This window comes from Panulirus ornatus, chromosome 23 (genome assembly GCF_036320965.1).
Source record: "Panulirus ornatus isolate Po-2019 chromosome 23, ASM3632096v1, whole genome shotgun sequence".
NCBI lineage: Eukaryota > Metazoa > Arthropoda > Malacostraca > Decapoda > Palinuridae > Panulirus > Panulirus ornatus.
In genome coordinates this window covers 23,381,416-23,409,315 of record NC_092246.1, presented here as the reverse complement: position 1 = coordinate 23,409,315, position 27,900 = coordinate 23,381,416, and the positions used below count along the sequence as shown (strand labels likewise).

At 56.1% G+C, this 27,900-nt stretch overlaps 1 protein-coding gene across 9 annotated transcripts in view; it reads left to right on the top strand.

The window, feature by feature from the left end:
• Window positions 1-27,900, top strand: part of LOC139756926 (synaptotagmin-like protein 5) — a 252,541-nt gene that overhangs the window by 143,018 nt on the left and 81,623 nt on the right. For 2 of the 9 annotated variants that reach the window (XM_071676863.1, XM_071676862.1), the window contains exon 1: window positions 21,859-22,044. The exons of 5 other annotated variants lie outside the window; for them this stretch is intronic. The gene's annotated coding sequence lies outside the window, so the exon portion shown is untranslated. Of the gene's footprint in view, window positions 1-21,858; window positions 22,086-27,900 lie in introns of those variants that run through there. 2 more of the 9 variants (XM_071676860.1, XM_071676859.1) reach the window with 1 other exon arrangement.

Genomic DNA, 27,900 nt, shown 5'->3' with positions numbered 1-27,900 from the left:
GGCTACAGTCAGACGTGACCCAGGGGCTACCAGTGGCCGCTCACCTCAGGTAATTGATGTTCTTCCTCCTCCTCCTGCTACACCTGGGCGGGGGAGGGTTGGACTCACCCGCTGCAGGAGCTGAGCACCACCACCACCTCCTCCTCCTGACCACGTTGTTAGGAGATGGTTCTCATGACCAGGTCGTGCAGTGGTGGTCCTCCAGACCGGATTAGACCAGGGGAGGGGGGAGGACTCTTGCTTGTTTTTGGTAGGGAGGGAGGAAGGTAGGTGCTTGTAGCAGATGGGTGTAAGGTTGATGTGATGGAGCAGGTGGTGTGGAGGAAGGGGACTGTGGCTACCTGCTTACGACTACAAGCACTCCCTCGCTTCCACCACTTCCTCCCCTCCTTCCTTTCCCACCACTACCCTCCCACCTGTTTCTCATTCTTGACCCCTCCCCGCCACCTACAGTTCCCCTCTCCCACCCCCCACTTCCTCCTCACCTCCCCTCCACTTCCTCCCGTGCACGTCCACTCGCCACAGCAGCAGGTCCTCCCATCCGACACCGAGGCTGTTGTGTCTCGTCCCGCACCACCACCCACCCTGACATTCCCTCACGCACCACCCTCCCCCCCCCCCGTATAGCACGACACCCAAGGTACGACCCATTGAATACTCCCTCTAGAGTGGTACGACCTGCCGGCTGGTACGACCTGCAGGCTGGTACGACCGGGTCGATGATGTTTGTAGGTGCAGCAGGTAGGGAATGTGTGGATGGTGTTGTGGGAGGACGGCTGTCTGGGCATCCGGCGGTCATGTGGTTATGTCTGGTGAGGACGTCATGTGAGTGTGTTTGGTGAGTGTCACGTGGTGGTATGTGATCTCCTTCACCGAGTTCAGTTCATGTTCCACACCTCGTCATCCACCCCCCCCCCCCCCCGCCACAAAGTTCCCCCCCCCCCCATGCCTCTGTTGTAATCACCACCTCCTCCCTGGCCGTATCTTGACCTTTATCTCTTCCTTATCTAAACTGGAACGTTTCCCTACACGCTCTTTGTATCACCTTTCCTCCTCCTCCTCCTCCTCCTCCTCCTCCTCCTCCTCCTCCTCCTCCTCTTCTTGTCATCCCCCCCCCAGCTTGTGGCTTCCTACTCTCTTGACCCCCCCCCCCCTGCCCTGCACCCCCGGGTTGACCTGCCTGGTAACACCTTGTCCTCACCTGTGGTATGAACATGAGTGTTCCTTGTGATGGCGGGCGTCCCGACACCTGGGGCTCGGCAAGGCTCTCCGTCATATGACAACCACATACGTGTCACATGAATGACATACGAGGTGTCCACACGTGTCACATAAGGCAACCAGGGAGTCTCATGTTTCACACACAGTATCACATGAGGCGCCCACATAGTGTTGTGAGGCGTCCTGATGGCATTTGGAATTCTGGAATGGTTCCAGTATCATGTATAGTGTTGCCAGGTGTCCGAATGGTCTGACTGTGTCACGTGAGGAGTGTGTCACACAGTGTCATGCGGGGGATGTGGCTCTCTCACATGGGGGTGTTAAGGGGTGGCGGAGGAAAGTTGCTGACTACGAGTCTGTTGTGTTGTACCGTAGTGTGGCACCTCTGTGGTGACGTGTGTTGTGTTGTACCGTAGTGTGGCACCTCTGTGGTGACGTGTGTTGTGTTGTACCGTAGTGTGGCACCTCTGTGATGACGTGTGTTGTGTTGTACCGTAGTGTGGCACCTCTGTGGTGACGTGTGTTGTGTTGTACCGTAGTGTGGCACCTCTGTGATGACGTGTGTTGTGTTGTACCGTAGTGTGGCACCTCTGTGGTGACGTGTGTTGTGTTGTACCGTAGTGTGGCACCTCTGTGGTGACGTGTGTTGTGTTGTACCGTAGTGTGGCACCTCTGTGATGACGTGTGTTGTGTTGTACCGTAGTGTGGCACCTCTGTGGTGACGTGTGTTGTGTTGTACCGTAGTGTGGCACCTCTGTGATGACGTGTGTTGTGTGGCGTTCCTGTCAAGGATCGTGTGTTGTGTTGTGTGGGTGTGGCGGGGGAAGGAGCGGGGGGCTACACACGTTTTGGCTCATAAATTCTTGTCCAGCGGAACGAGAGGGGGAGCTTGGTGGATGTGAAGACGACACAGACGAGGGGCATGGGTCCCTGTGAATCATACCACTCTAGACGTGTCTTTCGTGTTGAAAATATTCTTACTTCATCAGTTATTTTCTTCCCCTTCCTCCTACTTTATCTTGCTCTCCTTCCTCTCTCCTGTGCTTCCTCAGACACTGGTGACCTAAGTCATCTCAGATCACTCCTCACCGTTGACTGAGGCCACTAAGGAGGTCTGGCTCCGCCGCTGACACACGCTGAGGCAACATGTGGGTGCGGGAGCAGGTGATGACGTCAGCCGGACAGTACGTCAACCTGCTAGTGTGCGCAACTCTCTCTCTCTCTCTCTCTCTCTCTCTCTCTCTCTCTCTCTCTCTTACTCTCGGTAGGTAGGTAGGTAGGTAGGTAGGTAGGTAGGTAGGTAAGTAGGTTGGAAGGTAGTAGGCAGCCATGGACTGATAATACTTGCCTGGGTATCGGAAGGTTTAGTGACGGCCACAGTGAACCACCACTTCAGTGACTGTCAAGTGTCACTCTGTAAGCCCAGGTAGCTCACTTTGTTTCCTGACTCATCCACACGCGATGACTTTGCCTCACACCCTCTGCCACACCTGGTCATTGCCCCACAGATTGTGTTACACCAGGTCATTGCCCCACACGTGCTACACCTGGTCATTGTCCCACACCCTGTGCTACATATGGCCACTGTCCCACACTCTGTGCTACACCTGGTCCCTGGGCTACACCAAGGTGTTGGAGCACAAGTACTGGCCCGGGCCAAGATCTTGTGTTGTGACTGCGAAACTCTCCCAGTTCTTTCATTATCTTGATTAACTCAGTAAGTCATGATCTTTAGACTGTTTCGTAACATTTTCTTTTATGTTTTCATGTATATTGTATAACATGATATATTCCTAATGTATAATGTGTTATTATTGTATACATTGATATATTCTTAACTTATGATATATTCTTAATAGATAATGTATTCTGTCTGTATGCTTTCTGATGGAGTATTTTTCATGGATGTGATCATTTCTTTGGTTTGTTGTTGATTATTTTCTCTGATGTGCTTGGCTGTCTGGCCTGCCCGTAGGCAACACTGTTCGTAATTTTCTTCTGTTGTCTGCCTGGATCCTCACGTTTTGTGTGACCTTCCTCCTCACGTCTCCCGCTCATGTGTTTACTGTTGGTGATTTGCTCCTGAAGAGCGCCAGCTGATGGCCGAGGCGTCGCATTGTTACGGTTGATCACGCACACTCTGTTTTGGTCATGTTTGTTGTTGATGATGTTGAGTTGTTACTATCTGAGAGAGGACGGTGGAACCTGGGGTGTTGAGGGAGGACGGTGGGACCTGAGGTGTTGAGGGAGGGCGGTGGGACCTGGGGTGTTGAGGGAGGGCGGTGGGACCTGGGGTGTTGAGGGAGGACGGTGGGACCTGGGGTGTTGAGGGAGGACGGTGGGACCTGGGGTGTTGAGGGAGGACGGTGGGACCTGGGGTGTTGAGGGAGGGCGGTGGGACCTGGGGTGTTGAGGGAGGACGGTGGGACCTGGGGTGTTGAGGGAGGACGGTGGGACCTGGGGTGTTGAGGGAGGGCGGTGGGACCTGGGGTGTTGAGGAGGACGGTGGGACCTGGGGTGTTGAGGGAGGGCGGTGGGACCTGGGGTGTTGAGGGAGGGCGGTGGGACCTGGGGTGTTGAGGGAGGGCGGTGGGACCTGGGGTGTTGAGGAGGACGGTGGGACCTGGGGTGTTGAGGGAGGACGGTGGGACCTGGGGTGTTGAGGAGGACGGTGGGACCTGGGGTGTTGAGGAGGACGGTGGGACCTGGGGTGTTGAGGGAGGGCGGTGGGACCTGGGGTGTTGAGGAGGACGGTGGGACCTGGGGTGTTGAGGGAGGACGGTGGGACCTGGGGTGTTGAGGGAGGACGGTGGGACCTGGGGTGTTGAGGGAGGGCGGTGGGACCTGGGGTGTTGAGGGAGGCGGTGGGACCTGGGGTGTTGAGGAGGACGGTGGGACCTGGGGTGTTGAGGAGGACGGTGGGACCTGGGGTGTTGAGGGAGGGCGGTGGGACCTGGGGTGTTGAGGGAGGGCGGTGGGACCTGGGGTGTTGAGGGAGGGCGGTGGGACCTGGGGTGTTGAGGGAGGGCGGTGGGACCTGGGGTGTTGAGGGAGGCGGTGGGACCTGGGGTGTTGAGGAGGACGGTGGGACCTGGGGTGTTGAGGAGGACGGTGGGACCTGGGGTGTTGAGGAGGACGGTGGGACCTGGGGTGTTGAGGAGGACGGTGGGACCTGGGGTGTTGAGGAGGACGGTGGGACCTGGGGTGTTGAGGAGGACGGTGGGACCTGGGGTGTTGAGGAGGACGGTGGGACCTGGGGTGTTGAGGGAGGGCGGTGGGACCTGGGGTGTTGAGGAGGACGGTGGGACCTGGGGTGTTGAGGAGGACGGTGGGACCTGGGGTGTTGAGGAGGACGGTGGGACCTGGGGTGTTGAGGGAGGACGGTGGGACCTGGGGTGTTGAGGGAGGGCGGTGGGACCTGGGGTGTTGAGGGAGGACGGTGGGACCTGGGGTGTTGAGGAGGACGGTGGGACCTGGGGTGTTGAGGGAGGACGGTGGGACCTGGGGTGTTGAGGAGGACGGTGGGACCTGGGGTGTTGAGGAGGACGGTGGGACCTGGGGTGTTGAGGAGGACGGTGGGACCTGGGGTGTTGAGGGAGGCGGTGGGACCTGGGGTGTTGAGGGAGGACGGTGGGACCTGGGGTGTTGAGGAGGACGGTGGGACCTGGGGTGTTGAGGGAGGACGGTGGGACCTGGGGTGTTGAGGGAGGACGGTGGGACCTGGGGTGTTGAGGGAGGACGGTGGGACCTGGGGTGTTGAGGAGGACGGTGGGACCTGGGGTGTTGAGGAGGACGGTGGGACCTGGGGTGTTGAGGAGGACGGTGGGACCTGGGGTGTTGAGGAGGACGGTGGGACCTGGGGTGTTGAGGAGGACGGTGGGACCTGGGGTGTTGAGGAGGACGGTGGGACCTGGGGTGTTGAGGAGGACGGTGGGACCTGGGGTGTTGAGGAGGACGGTGGGACCTGGGGTGTTGAGGGAGGACGGTGGGACCTGGGGTGTTGAGGGAGGACGGTGGGACCTGGGGTGTTGAGGGAGGGCGGTGGGACCTGGGGTGTTGAGGAGGACGGTGGGACCTGGGGTGTTGAGGAGGACGGTGGGACCTGGGGTGTTGAGGGAGGGCGGTGGGACCTGGGGTGTTGAGGAGGACGGTGGGACCTGGGGTGTTGAGGGAGGACGGTGGGACCTGGGGTGTTGAGGAGGACGGTGGGACCTGGGGTGTTGAGGAGGACGGTGGGACCTGGGGTGTTGAGGGAGGACGGTGGGACCTGGGGTGTTGAGGGAGGGCGGTGGGACCTGGGGTGTTGAGGAGGACGGTGGGACCTGGGGTGTTGAGGAGGACGGTGGGACCTGGGGTGTTGAGGAGGACGGTGGGACCTGGGGTGTTGAGGGAGGGCGGTGGGACCTGGGGTGTTGAGGAGGACGGTGGGACCTGGGGTGTTGAGGGAGGACGGTGGGACCTGGGGTGTTGAGGGAGGCGGTGGGACCTGGGGTGTTGAGGGAGGGCGGTGGGACCTGGGGTGTTGAGGAGGACGGTGGGACCTGGGGTGTTGAGGGAGGACGGTGGGACCTGGGGTGTTGAGGAGGACGGTGGGACCTGGGGTGTTGAGGGAGGACGGTGGGACCTGGGGTGTTGAGGAGGACGGTGGGACCTGGGGTGTTGAGGAGGACGGTGGGACCTGGGGTGTTGAGGAGGACGGTGGGACCTGGGGTGTTGAGGAGGACGGTGGGACCTGGGGTGTTGAGGAGGACGGTGGGACCTGGGGTGTTGAGGAGGACGGTGGGACCTGGGGTGTTGAGGAGGACGGTGGGACCTGGGGTGTTGAGGAGGACGGTGGGACCTGGGGTGTTGAGGGAGGACGGTGGGACCTGGGGTGTTGAGGAGGACGGTGGGACCTGGGGTGTTGAGGGAGGACGGTGGGACCTGGGGTGTTGAGGAGGACGGTGGGACCTGGGGTGTTGAGGAGGACGGTGGGACCTGGGGTGTTGAGGAGGACGGTGGGACCTGGGGTGTTGAGGAGGACGGTGGGACCTGGGGTGTTGAGGAGGACGGTGGGACCTGGGGTGTTGAGGAGGACGGTGGGACCTGGGGTGTTGAGGGAGGACGGTGGGACCTGGGGTGTTGAGGAGGACGGTGGGACCTGGGGTGTTGAGGGAGGACGGTGGGACCTGGGGTGTTGAGGAGGACGGTGGGACCTGGGGTGTTGAGGGAGGACGGTGGGACCTGGGGTGTTGAGGGAGGACGGTGGGACCTGGGGTGTTGAGGAGGACGGTGGGACCTGGGGTGTTGAGGAGGACGGTGGGACCTGGGGTGTTGAGGGAGGCGGTGGGACCTGGGGTGTTGAGGGAGGGCGGTGGGACCTGGGGTGTTGAGGAGGACGGTGGGACCTGGGGTGTTGAGGAGGACGGTGGGACCTGGGGTGTTGAGGAGGACGGTGGGACCTGGGGTGTTGAGGGAGGACGGTGGGACCTGGGGTGTTGAGGAGGACGGTGGGACCTGGGGTGTTGAGGAGGACGGTGGGACCTGGGGTGTTGAGGGAGGACGGTGGGACCTGGGGTGTTGAGGAGGACGGTGGGACCTGGGGTGTTGAGGAGGACGGTGGGACCTGGGGTGTTGAGGAGGACGGTGGGACCTGGGGTGTTGAGGAGGACGGTGGGACCTGGGGTGTTGAGGAGGACGGTGGGACCTGGGGTGTTGAGGGAGGGCGGTGGGACCTGGGGTGTTGAGGAGGACGGTGGGACCTGGGGTGTTGAGGGAGGGCGGTGGGACCTGGGGTGTTGAGGAGGACGGTGGGACCTGGGGTGTTGAGGGAGGGCGGTGGGACCTGGGGTGTTGAGGAGGACGGTGGGACCTGGGGTGTTGAGGGAGGGCGGTGGGACCTGGGGTGTTGAGGAGGACGGTGGGACCTGGGGTGTTGAGGGAGGGCGGTGGGACCTGGGGTGTTGAGGAGGACGGTGGGACCTGGGGTGTTGAGGGAGGACGGTGGGACCTGGGGTGTTGAGGAGGACGGTGGGACCTGGGGTGTTGAGGAGGACGGTGGGACCTGGGGTGTTGAGGAGGACGGTGGGACCTGGGGTGTTGAGGAGGACGGTGGGACCTGGGGTGTTGAGGGAGGACGGTGGGACCTGGGGTGTTGAGGAGGACGGTGGGACCTGGGGTGTTGAGGAGGACGGTGGGACCTGGGGTGTTGAGGAGGACGGTGGGACCTGGGGTGTTGAGGAGGACGGTGGGACCTGGGGTGTTGAGGGAGGCGGTGGGACCTGGGGTGTTGAGGAGGACGGTGGGACCTGGGGTGTTGAGGAGGACGGTGGGACCTGGGGTGTTGAGGGAGGGCGGTGGGACCTGGGGTGTTGAGGAGGACGGTGGGACCTGGGGTGTTGAGGAGGACGGTGGGACCTGGGGTGTTGAGGAGGACGGTGGGACCTGGGGTGTTGAGGGAGGACGGTGGGACCTGGGGTGTTGAGGAGGACGGTGGGACCTGGGGTGTTGAGGAGGACGGTGGGACCTGGGGTGTTGAGGAGGACGGTGGGACCTGGGGTGTTGAGGAGGACGGTGGGACCTGGGGTGTTGAGGAGGACGGTGGGACCTGGGGTGTTGAGGGAGGACGGTGGGACCTGGGGTGTTGAGGGAGGACGGTGGGACCTGGGGTGTTGAGGGAGGACGGTGGGACCTGGGGTGTTGAGGAGGACGGTGGGACCTGGGGTGTTGAGGAGGACGGTGGGACCTGGGGTGTTGAGGAGGACGGTGGGACCTGGGGTGTTGAGGGAGGGCGGTGGGACCTGGGGTGTTGAGGGAGGACGGTGGGACCTGGGGTGTTGAGGGAGGACGGTGGGACCTGGGGTGTTGAGGAGGACGGTGGGACCTGGGGTGTTGAGGGAGGGCGGTGGGACCTGGGGTGTTGAGGAGGACGGTGGGACCTGGGGTGTTGAGGGAGGACGGTGGGACCTGGGGTGTTGAGGAGGACGGTGGGACCTGGGGTGTTGAGGAGGACGGTGGGACCTGGGGTGTTGAGGAGGACGGTGGGACCTGGGGTGTTGAGGAGGACGGTGGGACCTGGGGTGTTGAGGAGGACGGTGGGACCTGGGGTGTTGAGGGAGGACGGTGGGACCTGGGGTGTTGAGGAGGACGGTGGGACCTGGGGTGTTGAGGGAGGACGGTGGGACCTGGGGTGTTGAGGAGGACGGTGGGACCTGGGGTGTTGAGGAGGACGGTGGGACCTGGGGTGTTGAGGGAGGGCGGTGGGACCTGGGGTGTTGAGGGAGGCGGTGGGACCTGGGGTGTTGAGGAGGACGGTGGGACCTGGGGTGTTGAGGAGGACGGTGGGACCTGGGGTGTTGAGGAGGACGGTGGGACCTGGGGTGTTGAGGAGGACGGTGGGACCTGGGGTGTTGAGGGAGGACGGTGGGACCTGGGGTGTTGAGGAGGACGGTGGGACCTGGGGTGTTGAGGAGGACGGTGGGACCTGGGGTGTTGAGGGAGGACGGTGGGACCTGGGGTGTTGAGGAGGACGGTGGGACCTGGGGTGTTGAGGAGGACGGTGGGACCTGGGGTGTTGAGGAGGACGGTGGGACCTGGGGTGTTGAGGAGGACGGTGGGACCTGGGGTGTTGAGGAGGACGGTGGGACCTGGGGTGTTGAGGAGGACGGTGGGACCTGGGGTGTTGAGGAGGACGGTGGGACCTGGGGTGTTGAGGAGGACGGTGGGACCTGGGGTGTTGAGGAGGACGGTGGGACCTGGGGTGTTGAGGAGGACGGTGGGACCTGGGGTGTTGAGGAGGACGGTGGGACCTGGGGTGTTGAGGAGGACGGTGGGACCTGGGGTGTTGAGGAGGACGGTGGGACCTGGGGTGTTGAGGAGGACGGTGGGACCTGGGGTGTTGAGGGAGGACGGTGGGACCTGGGGTGTTGAGGGAGGGCGGTGGGACCTGGGGTGTTGAGGAGGACGGTGGGACCTGGGGTGTTGAGGAGGACGGTGGGACCTGGGGTGTTGAGGAGGACGGTGGGACCTGGGGTGTTGAGGAGGACGGTGGGACCTGGGGTGTTGAGGGAGGCGGTGGGACCTGGGGTGTTGAGGAGGACGGTGGGACCTGGGGTGTTGAGGAGGACGGTGGGACCTGGGGTGTTGAGGAGGACGGTGGGACCTGGGGTGTTGAGGAGGACGGTGGGACCTGGGGTGTTGAGGAGGACGGTGGGACCTGGGGTGTTGAGGAGGACGGTGGGACCTGGGGTGTTGAGGGAGGCGGTGGGACCTGGGGTGTTGAGGAGGACGGTGGGACCTGGGGTGTTGAGGAGGACGGTGGGACCTGGGGTGTTGAGGAGGACGGTGGGACCTGGGGTGTTGAGGAGGACGGTGGGACCTGGGGTGTTGAGGAGGACGGTGGGACCTGGGGTGTTGAGGAGGACGGTGGGACCTGGGGTGTTGAGGAGGACGGTGGGACCTGGGGTGTTGAGGAGGACGGTGGGACCTGGGGTGTTGAGGAGGACGGTGGGACCTGGGGTGTTGAGGAGGACGGTGGGACCTGGGGTGTTGAGGAGGACGGTGGGACCTGGGGTGTTGAGGGAGGGCGGTGGGACCTGGGGTGTTGAGGAGGACGGTGGGACCTGGGGTGTTGAGGAGGACGGTGGGACCTGGGGTGTTGAGGAGGACGGTGGGACCTGGGGTGTTGAGGAGGACGGTGGGACCTGGGGTGTTGAGGGAGGGCGGTGGGACCTGGGGTGTTGAGGAGGACGGTGGGACCTGGGGTGTTGAGGGAGGACGGTGGGACCTGGGGTGTTGAGGAGGACGGTGGGACCTGGGGTGTTGAGGAGGACGGTGGGACCTGGGGTGTTGAGGGAGGACGGTGGGACCTGGGGTGTTGAGGAGGACGGTGGGACCTGGGGTGTTGAGGGAGGACGGTGGGACCTGGGGTGTTGAGGAGGACGGTGGGACCTGGGGTGTTGAGGAGGACGGTGGGACCTGGGGTGTTGAGGAGGACGGTGGGACCTGGGGTGTTGAGGGAGGACGGTGGGACCTGGGGTGTTGAGGAGGACGGTGGGACCTGGGGTGTTGAGGAGGACGGTGGGACCTGGGGTGTTGAGGGAGGGCGGTGGGACCTGGGGTGTTGAGGGAGGCGGTGGGACCTGGGGTGTTGAGGGAGGGCGGTGGGACCTGGGGTGTTGAGGGAGGGCGGTGGGACCTGGGGTGTTGAGGAGGACGGTGGGACCTGGGGTGTTGAGGAGGACGGTGGGACCTGGGGTGTTGAGGGAGGACGGTGGGACCTGGGGTGTTGAGGAGGACGGTGGGACCTGGGGTGTTGAGGGAGGGCGGTGGGACCTGGGGTGTTGAGGAGGACGGTGGGACCTGGGGTGTTGAGGAGGACGGTGGGACCTGGGGTGTTGAGGAGGACGGTGGGACCTGGGGTGTTGAGGGAGGGCGGTGGGACCTGGGGTGTTGAGGAGGACGGTGGGACCTGGGGTGTTGAGGAGGACGGTGGGACCTGGGGTGTTGAGGAGGACGGTGGGACCTGGGGTGTTGAGGGAGGGCGGTGGGACCTGGGGTGTTGAGGAGGACGGTGGGACCTGGGGTGTTGAGGGAGGACGGTGGGACCTGGGGTGTTGAGGGAGGACGGTGGGACCTGGGGTGTTGAGGAGGACGGTGGGACCTGGGGTGTTGAGGAGGACGGTGGGACCTGGGGTGTTGAGGGAGGGCGGTGGGACCTGGGGTGTTGAGGAGGACGGTGGGACCTGGGGTGTTGAGGGAGGGCGGTGGGACCTGGGGTGTTGAGGAGGACGGTGGGACCTGGGGTGTTGAGGAGGACGGTGGGACCTGGGGTGTTGAGGAGGACGGTGGGACCTGGGGTGTTGAGGAGGACGGTGGGACCTGGGGTGTTGAGGAGGACGGTGGGACCTGGGGTGTTGAGGGAGGACGGTGGGACCTGGGGTGTTGAGGGAGGGCGGTGGGACCTGGGGTGTTGAGGAGGACGGTGGGACCTGGGGTGTTGAGGAGGACGGTGGGACCTGGGGTGTTGAGGGAGGGCGGTGGGACCTGGGGTGTTGAGGGAGGGCGGTGGGACCTGGGGTGTTGAGGGAGGACGGTGGGACCTGGGGTGTTGAGGAGGACGGTGGGACCTGGGGTGTTGAGGAGGACGGTGGGACCTGGGGTGTTGAGGGAGGGCGGTGGGACCTGGGGTGTTGAGGAGGACGGTGGGACCTGGGGTGTTGAGGAGGACGGTGGGACCTGGGGTGTTGAGGAGGACGGTGGGACCTGGGGTGTTGAGGGAGGGCGGTGGGACCTGGGGTGTTGAGGGAGGACGGTGGGACCTGGGGTGTTGAGGAGGACGGTGGGACCTGGGGTGTTGAGGAGGACGGTGGGACCTGGGGTGTTGAGGGAGGGCGGTGGGACCTGGGGTGTTGAGGAGGACGGTGGGACCTGGGGTGTTGAGGGAGGGCGGTGGGACCTGGGGTGTTGAGGAGGACGGTGGGACCTGGGGTGTTGAGGAGGACGGTGGGACCTGGGGTGTTGAGGAGGACGGTGGGACCTGGGGTGTTGAGGGAGGACGGTGGGACCTGGGGTGTTGAGGAGGACGGTGGGACCTGGGGTGTTGAGGAGGACGGTGGGACCTGGGGTGTTGAGGAGGACGGTGGGACCTGGGGTGTTGAGGAGGACGGTGGGACCTGGGGTGTTGAGGAGGACGGTGGGACCTGGGGTGTTGAGGAGGACGGTGGGACCTGGGGTGTTGAGGGAGGACGGTGGGACCTGGGGTGTTGAGGAGGACGGTGGGACCTGGGGTGTTGAGGAGGACGGTGGGACCTGGGGTGTTGAGGGAGGACGGTGGGACCTGGGGTGTTGAGGAGGACGGTGGGACCTGGGGTGTTGAGGAGGACGGTGGGACCTGGGGTGTTGAGGGAGGGCGGTGGGACCTGGGGTGTTGAGGGAGGACGGTGGGACCTGGGGTGTTGAGGGAGGACGGTGGGACCTGGGGTGTTGAGGGAGGACGGTGGGACCTGGGGTGTTGAGGAGGACGGTGGGACCTGGGGTGTTGAGGAGGACGGTGGGACCTGGGGTGTTGAGGAGGACGGTGGGACCTGGGGTGTTGAGGGAGGGCGGTGGGACCTGGGGTGTTGAGGAGGACGGTGGGACCTGGGGTGTTGAGGGAGGACGGTGGGACCTGGGGTGTTGAGGGAGGACGGTGGGACCTGGGGTGTTGAGGGAGGGCGGTGGGACCTGGGGTGTTGAGGAGGACGGTGGGACCTGGGGTGTTGAGGGAGGACGGTGGGACCTGGGGTGTTGAGGAGGACGGTGGGACCTGGGGTGTTGAGGGAGGCGGTGGGACCTGGGGTGTTGAGGAGGACGGTGGGACCTGGGGTGTTGAGGAGGACGGTGGGACCTGGGGTGTTGAGGGAGGACGGTGGGACCTGGGGTGTTGAGGGAGGACGGTGGGACCTGGGGTGTTGAGGGAGGACGGTGGGACCTGGGGTGTTGAGGGAGGGCGGTGGGACCTGGGGTGTTGAGGGAGGGCGGTGGGACCTGGGGTGTTGAGGAGGACGGTGGGACCTGGGGTGTTGAGGGAGGACGGTGGGACCTGGGGTGTTGAGGGAGGACGGTGGGACCTGGGGTGTTGAGGAGGACGGTGGGACCTGGGGTGTTGAGGAGGACGGTGGGACCTGGGGTGTTGAGGAGGACGGTGGGACCTGGGGTGTTGAGGAGGACGGTGGGACCTGGGGTGTTGAGGAGGACGGTGGGACCTGGGGTGTTGAGGAGGACGGTGGGACCTGGGGTGTTGAGGAGGACGGTGGGACCTGGGGTGTTGAGGGAGGGCGGTGGGACCTGGGGTGTTGAGGGAGGACGGTGGGACCTGGGGTGTTGAGGGAGGGCGGTGGGACCCACGCTCTGAGTTGGCCCTCGGCGGTCTGGCCTCGCCTGGGACGGGTACAGGGTGTCTATTGCACCAGAACTTTCGTCATCATCATCCATCAGCGTCATCCTTAAGTTCCCTCCAGTCATCACCAGCCGTTAGTTTCCTACCGTCACCCACCAGCGGTGACCCGTGAGCACCAGCATGAGCGGTGATCGTGACAGTAGTTCTGGTGATGTGAGTGTGGGTGTTGCCTGGTGTGGGTGGTGGTGGGCGTCGTGAACCGTAGCATTACCTGCAGGCAGCAGCCGCCCACCAGCACACGTTACCGCCTCCTCCTCAGTAACCCCCAGAGTAATGTGATGTTGAACTGGCAAGGTTTATGGTTCTCTCTCGTTACCCTCCAAGGTTCTGGGATCGTTAATGATAATTCTGTCGTTAATCCTAAAGAATCTTGCGGTATTCAACTGTCGTTGAACTTGGAAGTCGCGTGGTGTCATTAGTCGTTGATCTAGAAATGTGTTGTCTTGGTTGATCCTGACCAAACGTGTGTTGATCTAGGTTACTTTATATCGCCAGTCTGGAGAGGTTCATGTCGGCAATCTAGAAGGTCTTGACGTTAATCCTGGAAGAATTAACGTATGTCTGGCAATGCTGCAGCGTCTGGCGTCGTCAACCAGACGTGGGTGGTGACGGTGTCTGTGATGAGGCAGACCACCAGCCAGGGATAACTCATCCGTGACTACCAGTCGTGTGTTGAGGTCCCGCTTGAGCTCCCGCGGCAGTGAGTGACCGGGGGAAGGGTAAGGCTGGGGATGGTGAGGCCGGCGTCAGACTGGGGCTCTGCGTAAGGGTGGCTGATAGTGAGAGAGAGAGAGAGGGAGGACGTTTGCCATTGTCTTACCCCTGTTCCCTCACAGGGCGGAGCTGCCTCATGGGCTGGAGCAGGTGTTAGTTCAACTTGCTGAATTAATGAAGAATCTCAGGTCTGGTGAGTTGATAAGTTGTGTGGCTCCGTAGCTGATGTTTGCTCGCAGTGTGTGTGTGTGTGTGTGTGTGTGTGTGTGTGTGTGTGTGTGTGTGTGTGTGTGTGTGTGTGTGTAGGTACAAGACCTTGGTGTTGCGTGACGTTGGTCCAGCAGGGTTGATGGAAGCCGACATTCTCCTGGCTCCCGCCACCGCTCCTCCTGGTGGGTCCTCACTTGCTCCTGCTGTCTACATTTTCCCTGACATATAAGAGGTCACCACATCTTGCTCTGGTCAAGCTCTTAAGGACGACGGTACGACCTTTGCGCATGATAGTTTGTCCTTAACCGTAACCCGATAAGACCAAGCCATCATACCCAGAGGTAACACCGTCGTGCTCAAGGGGATAAGAATGCGGAAGGGTGTGTGTGTTGAGGCGTGCACCCCACGCTCGCAGAATGTGCCCAAATATATATACGTCGAGGAGGGATCTGGGAGTATTAGTGATGACACTGGAGATCATGTGTTTGGGTCGTGTATGTATGTGCTCCGTGTTCAGTGCAGCAACATCTGTCGTATCTACCTAAGCCAGCCACTCCATCATGTCCATCCACCGACCTTCGCCCGGAAATATGAGCCTCAGCCCAATCTCATACTTAAGCCACTTATACATATACATACCTCCAGCCACAGCAAACAATGCATGCACATAAAAAAGGGATCACGGAGTAGGATGATAAAGTACGTATATATATCCCTGGGGACAGGGGAGAAAGAATACTTCCCACGTATTCCCTACTTGTCGTAGAAAGCGACTAAAAGGGGAGGAGCGGGGGGCTGGAAATCCTCCCCTATCGTTTTTTGATTTTCCAAAAGAAGGAACAGAGAAGGGGGCCTAGGGAGGATATTCCCTAAAAGGCTCAGTCCTCTGTTCTTAATGCTACCTCGCTAACGCGGGAAATGGCGAATGGTGTGATGAATATATATATATATATATATATATATATATATATATATATATATATATATATATATATATATAGAGAGAGAGAGAGAGAGAGAGAGAGAGAGAGAGAGAGAGCAGTCGAACATGACGCGGGCTGCCTTAATTAAATAGATAAGAAAAATAGCATTAATTTTTGTGCTCTTTGGATGTTTGCGGACCCGAGTCTTAAAGGTGGGAAGGTCGCAGGAGAAGAGGAACACGGGAGAAGGAAGAGATGCCACAGCTTCACTGTAAGGAAGAGGAGGAGGAGGAGGAGGAGGTAACATAAGGGTCAGTGCTCGTGTAGCTGGTCTCCCCAAAGAAACTATGGGAAGCAGCAAGACACCTGCGTGCTGCGAGTCCAGTCTCAGGGACGCAGACAGACAATATGGACGTAGTCGCAAAGTGCTGTCCAAATTTCTTTCATTTGTATCTTGATGACTTCAAAAAGAATTGATAAGTTTCCTTCAGAAAGTTTGGCACAGAGATTCTGTTTGTAACTCGTAGTGTTGTTATAAGCAGCAAGACTTGTATAGTTATGGATGTTAAGTGGCCGTAGACTTGTAGTGGGCCTTGTTGGAGAAATACCTTTAATACAAGTTTCTCTACGAGGAATTGACTGCATAACAGATGAGAAACTGTTGGGATAATGTTTTAATTTTAATTAGTCACTTGATACACTTAACGTAAGTGATAGATAGGTACAGATATGTTCGTGTAGGAGTTACCTTCCATTTTATAAGTCCACTTAACGTAAGTGGTAGTGACAGACAAATCAAAGCGACCTCGTTAACACCTCGTACCTGCCCTCATATTGTGAGGTACACACACACACACACACACACACACACACACACACACACACACACAGACACACACACACACACACACACACACACACAAGTAATAAGGGCGTCTCTGCACTAAGCCAGAAGGTAAATCTTTCAAGACGGAATACACCCCCCCCCCCCCCTCTCTCTCTCTCTCTCTCTCTCTCTCTCTCTCTCTCTCTCTCTCTCTCTCTCTCTCTCTCTCTCTCTCTCTCTCTCTCTCTCTCTCTCTCTCTCGTCACCACATTGGTCTTGCTGCTTTACTGAATTTCCTTGTTTACTGTTCTCCCCTTGTGCTGACCACTTTCTGTGTTCATTCGTTATCATTTCCCTGTTTCCTGTTGTCGCGTTACGCAGTTCCGCTGTTTGCTGTTGTTGTCCTGTTGTACCGTTCTTCCAATTTTCTTTCCACTTATTACATTGATCGTCTTTCTGATGTTGTTGTGATAACCGCCTGACGTCATGTGGCTGACCCGTGATCATGCTGTCCGGCTTGTGTCCACCTCCTCACACCTACGTCTCTCCACCTCCTCCTGCACACGACGGATCTTCTCACTTTAAGATTACTACTGAGTTTACCTCCTCCTCCTCCTCCTCCTCCTCCTCCTCCTCCTCCTCCTCCTTCTCACATTCTTCTATTTTCTCCTTCATTTTGACTCTCAGGTTTTCCCTCCTGTATGTCAACATCACCACCTTGCCTCCGTCACCACTTGCATAAGTTCCCCTTCATTAGAGAGGCCCCCTGCACTTAGGGAGGTGTCCCTCACTTGGGTAAGTGTCTGTGTTCAGTCAGGTCGTGCGCCGTGTCTGCTGGTCACCAGGTCGTCATGTGTCGTGCCTCAGGACAAGTCCTGGACAGGTCAGCCATGTCATCCCTCGCCTCGGCCGCCGCCCCCAGGGTCGCGAGGACCCGATGCGACTGGCTAATTTGCCTGGAAGTTCATTGAAGAATTTGGTCATATCTTGTGTGTGTGTGTGTGTGTGTGTGTGTGTGTGTGTGTGTGTAATTTTTTTTTATAAGTCTCTTGCTTGATTTCACGTTATATTCTCTTATTGTTCCATATCGACGTCTCTCGATGAACTGTATATATATATATATATATATATATATATATATATATATATATATATATATATATTTTTTTTTTTTATTTTTATTATACTTTGTCGCTGTCTCCCGCGTTTGCGAGGTAGCGCAAGGAAACAGACGAAAGAAATGGCCCAACCCCCCCCCCCATACACATGTATATACATACGTCCACACACGCAAATATACATACCTACACAGCTTTCCATGGTTTACCCCAGACGCTTCACATGCCCTGATTCAATCCACTGACAGCACGTCAACCCCGGTATACCACATCGCTCCAATTCACTCTATTCCTTGCCCTCCTTTCACCCTCCTGCATGTTCAGGCCCCGATCACACAAAATCTTTTTCACTCCATCTTTCCACCTCCAATTTGGTCTCCCTCTTCTCCTCGTTCCCTCCACCTCCGACACATATATCCTCTTGGTCAATCTTTCCTCACTCATTCTCTCCATGTGACCAAACCATTTCAAAACACCCTCTTCTGCTCTCTCAACCACGCTCTTTTTATTTCCACACATCTCTCTTACCCTTACGTTACTCACTCGATCAAACCACCTCACACCATACATTGTCCTCAAACATCTCATTTCCAGCACATCCATCCTCCTGCGCACAACTCTATCCATAAGCCCACGCCTCGCAACTATACAACATTGTTGGAACCACTATTCCTTCAAACATACCCATTTTTGCTTTCCGAGATAATGTTCTCGACTTCCACACATTCTTCAAGGCCCCCAGAATTTTCGCCCCCTCCCCCACCCTATGATCCACTTCCGCTTCCATGGTTCCATCCGCTGCCAGATCCACTCCCAGATATCTAAAACACTTCACTTCCTCCAGTTTTTCTCCATTCAAACTCACCTCCCAATTGACTTGACCCTCAACCCTACTGTACCTAATAACCTTGCTCTTATTCACATTTACTCTTAACTTTCTTCTTCCACACACTTTACCAAACTCAGTCACCAGCTTCTGCAGTTTCTCACATGAATCAGCCACCAGCGCTGTATCATCAGCGAACAACAACTGACTCACTTCCCAAGCTCTCTCATCCCCAACAGACTTCATACTTGCTCCTCTTTCCAAAACTCTTGCATTTACCTCCCTAACAACCCCATCCATAAACAAATCCTGTGAAGAATGTATGTGAGCAACACTTAGAAAAGCAAATGGATTTGCATGCATATATATATATATATATATATATATATATATATATATATATATATATATATATATATATATATATATATATATATATATGGATAGATACCGAGAGAGAAAGATATAGAGATCAGTAGGTACAGAGGAAGTGGGAAGTGTGTGGTTACATTATGGGTCAGTAACTTGTCTGGAATATATAAGAAACATCAGAGGTGTCAGGTCAGGTGCTGGGGGCCAGGACCAGAATAGTGGCGTGTCCTCTCTCACCCTCCTACTGGCTCACTCAGGGAGAAAATCAGATCTTTATAATCACTTTATTTCTCACTCTCTCCCTCACTGACCTCTCTCACCCTATTCTCTCTCTCTCTCTCTCTCTCTCTCTCTCTCTCTCTCTCTCTCTCTCTCTCTCTCTCTCTCTCTCTCTCTCTCTCTCTCTCTCTCTCTCTCGTGTCTTGGCGTACCGCACAATACACTGGAGTGTGCTGGCTCTGGTTGTCAGATCATATAGCACGTTATTAAGGTGAGTTGGCTGCCCAAGGGTCAGGTGGCTGCCCCAAGGGTCAGGTGGCTGCCCCTGAGGGTCATTTGATTGTCCCTGGGAGTCAGAAAGCTACCCCAGTGGTCAGGTGGCTGCCCTCGTGGATCAGATGGCTACCCCGTGTGACAGATGGCTGTCCCCGGGGGTGTGGTGGCTGTCCCCGCGGTAGACAGGATGGTGGTGGCGGGGGGCGGCCGCTGTATCTGCCATATTATCTAACGTTTCCAGGCCAGGATGCACCTGGTCCCCGCCCCCCACCCGCACTCTAGCCCCCCCTGGTGGGGGGGGGTTGTCATGACACTGTCATCGTCTTATGACAGGTAGAGGTGTGTGTCATGCATCTGGAGGTACGCACATGAGTCAGCAGTAACTTGTGGCTCTCAGTCAACACGTCAGACTCTTGCTGAGGCCCGTCAAGCCGCTGGCTGTCACTAACAGCCTGTCATGCCACCGTCATGCGCAGATCACCAGCTCGGTGACAACGTCGCCAAGTAGGTGTACTTGGAGGAGGGAGGAGGAGAGGGGGGGGTGTTGTCCAAGACAGCACGAGCGGTGTGGCGACGTGGTCATCCGGTGTTGGCGATGCCTCGCTAACTGTCTAACGTCTGGGGTTTACCTGACCCCCTTATCGTGGTTTACTTTGCCTGGTGTGATCACCATTGTCACCATATACAGTGTGTATGGCTGACCGTATGTTGGTTTACCTCGGGTATGAATTATGTATACCTGTGTCTGAGTTGACCCCTTTTTATATTTTTTGTATATTGGTTTACTTTAAGCCTGTTTACTAAAGTTTACTTAGTTCTTAGTTGATGATTTGAGTTTTTTTTTGTGTTGGTTCACATCGTGTGTGTTGATCTGAGTTTACTTCAGTCAAGGATGGCGCTGGTTGGTTTGTACTCTACCATTAGCTGAATTGGTTTATATCTTCTATAGCTTAACTAGGTTTAGATGGGTTTTGGTTTAGCTCATGGTTTCCGTTTTGTTAACAAGTTTACCTCGATGAAGGTTTGACGAGGTTTACTTTAGCTAAGCCTATGTATGGTTGGTTTACCTTCGTGTCTGTTATTTCAAGTTGGGTTCTGAATATTTTTTTTGGGGGGGGGGTTTGTGTCAGATCTTTCCCTTCAGCTGTTCTAGTGTTTGTAATTATGTTCTTTAACACTTTTACTTGTTTATTTTGATACTGATATGCTTTTGATTTATTTTTCTTATTCTAGTTTTAAACATATTCTATATGCGTGTCAATTTTGGTCGTGTGTTGAGGTGCAGTGTGTGCGTGTGTGTGTGTGTGTGTGTGTGTGTGTGTGTGTGTGTGTTACTTTGTTTGTATGATGAGGTAGGGATCCTAGAGTGTGATCCTAAGTCTGGTACATGTGCACCGAGATGTAGGGAGAGAGAGAGAGAGAGAGAGAGAGAGAGAGAGAGAGAGAGAGAGAGAGAGAGAGAGAGAGAGGGAGAGAGAGAGAGAGAGAGGTCAAAGGTTGTAGTTCCACAGTCGTGTGTTCCACGGTGGCGGTCGTGTCGGTGTGGTGTCAGCGAGGGTTGGCTGTGGTGATGTGTTGGGCCAGGCTTGCTGGCTGCTCCTCCACCTGAAGATTTACCACAAGTTAGGCAGGAATGTTGGTATGTGACCTCCTGGATCGTGGCTCCTCCAGCACCACGGCACAGGCCTGAGGTTTGCTCTCCCGTCCTATGACTTGTCCCTTAAGGGCCAGGTCAAAGGCTAGGCCTTGATACCCAAGGGATGGTAACCTGGGTGGGGATCAGGGATGGTGTTGGAGAGGTCTGGTGAGGGTGTACAGTGTGGGACGCACGGTTGGTGATAGCACTGCCTTGTTCAGTATGTCTGTCTTGATGAACGTGAGTGAGTGAGTGAGTGTGTGGATGAGCAGTGCTGTGTGGTTCCGGCAGCTGAGGCACTGGATATAATCCTACCTTCGTCATGAGGCGCTCACGTGCAGGACTCACGCTGTGTCACGGCTTTGTACTTGTGTCACTCAGTCTCTCCTTACCAGGAGAGTAGCTCCTGAAGGAGGACGTACCATGCAGTATATAGGTACAGTGTTTGGGGCAAGTTTTGAACACGACGGTACCACCTGTGGGTATGATGGTCTGGCCTTTGACCTGACCTTTATAGATCATGGATCAGGTCAGAGAGAGAGAGAGAGAGAGAGAGAGAGAGAGAGAGAGAGAGAGAGAGAGAGAGAGAGAGAGAGAGAGAGAGAGAGAGTTCACCGTCAGTCTCCCTCACCGTTGTCTACACTCACTGTACTGATATAGATTCGGTGCCAACCTGGCACTACGCAACCAATGTTTACATCCAAAGTGTCTCATTTTACTCATGACTTTATGTCTTGTTTTATCATTCATGTTTGTCTACCGCCATGCGTAAGGGTCGCACCGTCATGCGTAAGGGTCGCACCGTCATGCGTAAGGGTCGCACCGTCGTGCGTAAGGGTCGTACCGTCATGCGCAAGGGTCGTACCGTCGTTCTGGATGTGTTGATAAGGTTCTCTGCCGATAATATCCGCTCCCTCATTACCCCTGGTGCACCTTGTGCCGGGCTAACGAGCGTTGTTCGTCTTGTGTTATCTCCCGTGTGGCAGCCTCCCTGGCTTCTCCCCCCGCCCCATAGCCACATCCTCCCCCTCCACTACCATGGCCTCTCCCCTTGCACGAAAAATTATTTCACTCGGAATAGGTCCAGTGGTGTTTGTCCGCACCGCTACCCCCCCCCCCCCCATCTCTCTCTCTCTCTCTCTCTCTCTCTCTCTCTCTCTCTCTCTCTCTCTCTCTCTCTCTCTCTCTCTCTCTCTCTCTGGCTCTACCTGCCCTTCAGGCCTGGTGTTTACTATATTGACCCTAGTGGACCATGTGGTGCAATTTCTGTTTCTGGGTGAGTTGGGCTCACCCTTAGTAGGCCCCAGCTGCCGTAAGGTACATTTGCTAACCTGCGCTGACCCTTATCAAGCCCTTAGGACCCAAAGGTTGCTGTGTAGGGTTGGGTCTGGTTGCTGTATGGTACCTGTGTCCCACGTTGCTCTCAATGTAGAAATTGTTTCCTTGTATGACGGTGAGGTGTCCGGCGTGCCTTGTTACCTGTACTTGTACTTGTGTCTCACAAGCGTGGCCGTTCGTTCGCGTTGCCTGCCTTACCTCAGCCCTAGTATCCGGGGCGGTCCGTAGCAGGCCCTGGGTGTGCCAGGGTGTAACCCCCTGCGCGTGGTGTCCCGGGCCGGGGCGGGTCAGTGTGGCAGTGTGCGTGGTGAGGGTCGTGGGGACGCGTCGTCCTCCTGCCCACACACACACCTCTCTCTCCCTCTCGCTGCAGCCTCAGCTGCGCCTGCCGCTCCTCCGCATCCCCACCAGGGAGGTTACGACGGCACCTTCAGGAAACGGAGCCGAGGTAGAGAGGGATTTCCGGAACATACAGTGAGAGAAGTGATGGTAAATATGTGCGGGGAGGTGACGGGTGTTGTGAGGGGAGTATATGACAGGACAAGTCTTGGGTGTGCGTGAGTGTTTGGCCGGGGGCGCTACACACGCGATATCAATACTGTGGAAACCTGCCCCCTACACCTGTGTGTACCGCTGCTGGAGAAAAGGCGAACATGGACAGTCATGGAAGGAGAATATACATACGTGGGCCTCTAAGGATGAGGCAGTGGTGAGGAAAGTGAAGGAAATTAAGTGAGGACTTGGAAAACCGAGGCCGCCACGTAGACGAACCACGGGACTGGAGGCGTCGCATCTCAGGTTGCAGCAGGTGGCACCGCAGGGCGTCTCCGGTGTGTGCAGCCGAGGACCTCCTGCCAACCAGTAAAGTCCCAAACTGCGCATTAAGATCCCCGGCAGGAAGTGCAGTACATTGCTCCTGACGGGTGACGGATGTGTCCAGGCAGGTGCCCCCCGCTGGGCCTGCAGGTGGGGTTCAGGACGACACACGGGCTGGGGTGGGAGGGTAGTGGCTGTGACAGGATAGATGTAGGGCACGGGCGGCAGGAAAGGTAAATATTGAGAAATAAACCATTGGATATAAATGGTGATATTGAGGAGAGAATGTGTTGTAACGGTACGTCAGGTCAGGACAACACGGCGGTGCTCACACACGGCAGAGAAAATGATAGATGGTTGACAGGTAGAAATAGAAATGATGAGAGAGACGAGAGACAGAAACGGAAGGGAGAGAGAGAGAGAGAGAGAGAGAGAGAGAGAGAGAGAGAGAGAGAGAGAGAGAGAGAGAGAGAGAGAGAGAGAGAGAGAGAGAGCGTTGGGAAAGGATCAGGAGAGAGTGAGGGAGAGAGATATGCAGTCCGGACACAGGCAGTGTATTGCTTCCTCCTGCAGGCACTTGCATGACACTGCCGGAGGAGGGGCATTATTACCACCTCCTCCACACCATTATCATCATCATCATCATCATCATCATCATCACTATCATCATCATTATCATCACCATCATCATTATCATCACACCAGGTCATCACCATCATCATCACACAAGGTGGTCATCATCATTACACTGTAGTTACCACTTTCATCATCACTATCGTCATGATCCCTCATGATGGTCATCACTATCCTCACCATTACGAAGTCGTGAGGGTCGGGAGGGGTTGTGTAGTGAGCAGGCTGCGTGCGTCGTCCAGTATGGCCAGGGTAACAGCACTACCCACACCCCGACTTTATCCACTTTCTAGCGCCACATTTTCTCATAGGACATGAAAGGTTCCTATTGATTTCTAGGCTCCAGGGTCAAAGGTCAGGGTCACTGCTGCAATTGTGGATTATTTTGTTTCCCCACAATAATTCCAGGTGTACTGGGTGAATTACATGATAACACATGTTACATGAATGACCTCGGGATGATGGAAAGTCCCAAGTTAAAGTTGAAACGTCATGGCCAGTCATACATACGGTGGCTTTCAAGGTCAAGGTGACCAAATGGTAAATAATTTCATTATTTTACCGTTTTATTTACGTTAGATATACAGAGACACGAATCCCACGACCTCTTATATTACCGGGAATCGCGTTTCCCTCATGCAGTAGGTAGCGCCACCGTGGTGGCTGTCCATCAGTGACAGCTCTGGTTTTATCTGCCACCGTCAGTAATGCTGTGCTACCACCACCCCTGCCACCGTCTGACACCACCATCGTTAGCGTCAGGTGGGCAGTAGTTAGGGGGTGTGGGGGCTGGCTGTACAAGCTGTTAACACGGGTTGACATGAGCAATGACCCATAGACTGTCATGGCTGCGTAATTGTATTTGTCCACTTAGTTGGTAACCCACTGTGTTGGTGAGAGAGAGAGAGAGAGAGAGAGAGAGAGAGAGAGAGAGAGAGAGAGAGAGAGAGAGAGATGGTGCCGGGTGAGAGTTATAGAAACCCGATTTTCCACTTCATTGGATCTGTTACGTATGGACGAGGAGCAGTGGTGTACCGTGTGTGTACCATGTACCGTGTATGTACCATGTACCGTGTGTGTACCATGTACCGTGCCGCGTGTATGGTCTGATGATTTTTGTTGAATAATAGTTTTGTAAGAAATAGATTTGAAATAGATATGTAATGACAGTCACATTTGTTTTTGATAGACAGAGAGAGAGACAGGCAGATAATGTTACTTGTGACTGGATGTTGAAAGATGACTGTGGCAAATGTGGTCACTGTGGCTGTGTTGGGGTGCCTGCCTCTCCTTGCCTTGGCTCGTGAGCACGGCTCTCCTTCCTCCCACCCTCTCACCCCCTTCCTCCTCGCACACACACACACACACACACACACACACACACACACACACACACACACACACACACACACACACTTCTGAACATATAACACCAAATCGTCTGTGCGAGACGAACATCTCATGTTTTGGTGGTGGAAGTGGATCCTGCGAGAGAGAGAGAGAGAGAGAGAGAGAGAGAGAGGTGATGAGCGAGCCGTGTGTGCACACCTCAGGAAGCTTCGATGTGAATCCAATAGAGTGACTTTGTCTCATGGTTGGTTGTTGACAGCTGCACTTGACCAGTACAGCTGGCAAGACCGCGGTAGTTAACGGTACCACCAGCGGTTAACGAGACCACAGTGACCAGAGGAACACAACTTCGGTTAACGAGACCATTACTCATCGTGACAATATTAAGGTGAACGATGAGCCTCTGTTACCACATGTGACTAGTGTTAAGGACGCTAGCCGAGCGCCTGGACTGGTATAATGAGTATCAGAACAGACTAGCGGAACACGACAGTTTAACGAGTGGACGCGGAAGAGCCAGAACTTCCCCACCCCAGGCGAGAGCAACGAGGGTAAACGCCATACCGCGCAATGTTGTCGTTTGTCTTCGTATGAAAGTTTTTTCTGTCGTTTATTGACCTGTGTACGGGTGATCAAACTGGTGTTGGGTCGTTTGTTTGTGCGACCATATTATTGTTTGCTGGTTTGTGTTCGTATCTTGTTTGCGTTTGTTGATTATCGTTAGTCCTTTGTACCATCATATGTTGCCCTAAAGTTCCGTATGTCGCCAGCGCTCGCAGTGAACGCGTAGGTCGCTAAAAGAATTATGTCATGTTAAACCTTAGGTGGTCGTCTCAAACAGACCCCATCCTGTCGTGTGTTGGAGGGTCTGGGGCCGTGTCACAGGGGTCGTCAACCAGTGTAGGAGGTGCACGACCGGCTGGGTCGTCCAGGTACGCGTTACATCATAAATAATTCTATATATTTGCTTTCCATTTTCAAGCACTGTGTCATATATTATTCATAACGATTTGTGTTTGACCTAATACAATAATGTCGAGCGTAATGCATCAGGTTAAAAGGTTGGGTCACCAGAGTGTGTTAGCCTCGGCCAACACACAGCAAAACCGTCGTACATCACTGGAGCCAGTGATCGTAAACATGATACACCGTCGTACATCAGGGGAGCCAGTGATCGTAAACCTGATGATACACCGTCGTACATCACTGGAGCCAGTGATCGTAAACATGATGATACACCGTCGTACATCAGGGGAGCCAGTGATCGTAAACATGATGATACACCGTCGTACATCACTGGAGCCAGTGATCGTAAACATGATACACCGTCGTACATCAGGGGAGCCAGTGATCGTAAACATGATGATACACCGTCGTACATCACTGGAGCCAGTGATCGTAAACATGATACACCGTCGTACATCAGGGGAGCCAGTGATCGTAAACATGATGATACACCGTCGTACATCACTGGAGCCAGTGATCGTAAACATGATACACCGTCGTACATCAGGGGAGCCAGTGATCGTAAACATGATGATACACAGACGTAAAGGTTAAGAGACAGGGGGCTTACCCCGCCCGCTGGGCGCTCTGAATACAAGTGTTGTATGATGTATGATAGACGGGTCGTCACCATGACTCTTAAATGACGTCGGTACGACCTTTGTGTACGACGGAATGATCCATGGGTGTGACGTCCTGCGCTTTGACTTGGTCGTGAAGGGATCAAGTTAAACGTCACGCTATCGTGCTCAAGGGTCGTACTGTCGTGCTCAAGGGTCGTACCGTCATGTTCAAGGGTCGTACCGTCGTGCTCAAGGGTCGCACCGTCGTGTGCAAGGGTCGTACCATCGTATTCAAGGGTCGCAGTCTTGGTGCGTAAGGGTCGTCCCGTCGCACATAAAGTCTTTAAACGTCGAGTTGCGATGTTGTATTTTATTTCTGGGATGGGCAGCGGTTTACTGAGGTTGTGTGTGTGTGTGTGTGTGTGGGGGGGGGGGGGGGGGGGGGGGGGGGGTGGGGGGGCAAGGATGGGGGGGGGGCAAGGATGGGGTGGGGGGGGAGTCGATATGCAGATGGTGTTGGTCATGGGAGGAGAACGAGGGTGTGTGACGGTGACAGTCACACAGTCAGGTCAGCAGTCAGTCAGTGGGTCAGTTGTGACAGTCAGCGAGTGACTCAGTGTGTCAGTCATCCACACAGGAGCGGGAGTCGACCCACCTGGCTGGCTGCCTCCTGATAACCTTATCTGTAGTGCTCACCCACCAAGTAAGAGCTTCTCCTGTCCTCGGCGTCATGTCTCGTTCTCTGATGTCTCGTGTCCTCGCAGCTCGTCGTATCACGTGTTCTAACGTCTCGTGGTTCTCAATTTTTGAAATCTTGTGATGCATTTCGTTTTTTATTATTGTTTTCAAAGAGTTGCAGTCATCATGTTCTCTAATACTTTGTTCTCTAATATCTCGGTCTCGTATGTTGCGTTCACAAACGCTTTGTTTTCTATTCTCCCTTACCATAATATCTCGTTATGTTTCATTTTGTAATTCATCGTTCACTAAAGCCTTTTCCACATATTCTTCGTTCTCTGGCGTTTCCTTCCCTCGTCCTTGGCCACGCCCACCCGTGCCGCCCTCTGGTGTCATTATTTTTGTAACGTGTCCGAGGCTGTAATATGCTGGAATGGAAGCCATGTTGGCTGGACAGCTAAAATGTACGTTTATCAAAGAATGAAAATATAAAATTGATAATGGGACTTAATTTGAGCTACTTGGTTGTTTGAAGACCCAGCCGTCTATTAAAGGTGAAGAGGTTGTAGAACGGGGCAAGGACGGGAACTAAACAGCTCCGCTGTATGAAAAAAAAAAAATTGTCATAACGGTCAATGCTCGTATGGTTGGTCAACTAGGGGAAGAAACAGCCAGCCAGTCGCGTGCCGCGGGTCCAGCATTTCGCAGGGTCTGCGACGCATGCGGGAACCTGTTAACAGTTGTGACGGAAATGATAGTTGTAGAGCAGAGGGAGGGAGGCACCATGGTGGCGGGCGGGAGGTGATAGCGGGGCAGCTGATGAAGCTGAAGACTTTTAATTCCATCATAAGTAATAGATGGATGGAGGAGGAGCCGCCCGAGACGTGGTGGTGGTAATACATGATCTATACCACAGTGAACAGTACGCCTGTACACATGACACACCTGCTCACGTGGGACATTATCACGGCACCAGTATAGCGCCCCAGTAGCCGGCGGGAAACAGAGTTTGTGATGTTGATCTTGTGGGATGTGCAGGATAGACTATGGCTGTCGTGCTCTCAGATGTGAGCAGTGTGGTGTCTCCTTACTATGTGTTTGTGTCAGTGTGACACATGACACGCCATGACTTGTTGCGGCGCGTGACACTTGACACGCCATCAGGTGCTCCTGAGCATTTATGGTTCAGATGGCACGGAGGATGACATATTGGAGGTAGTCATGACGGAGATGTTATACGCCACCTCAGTCAGGCGGGG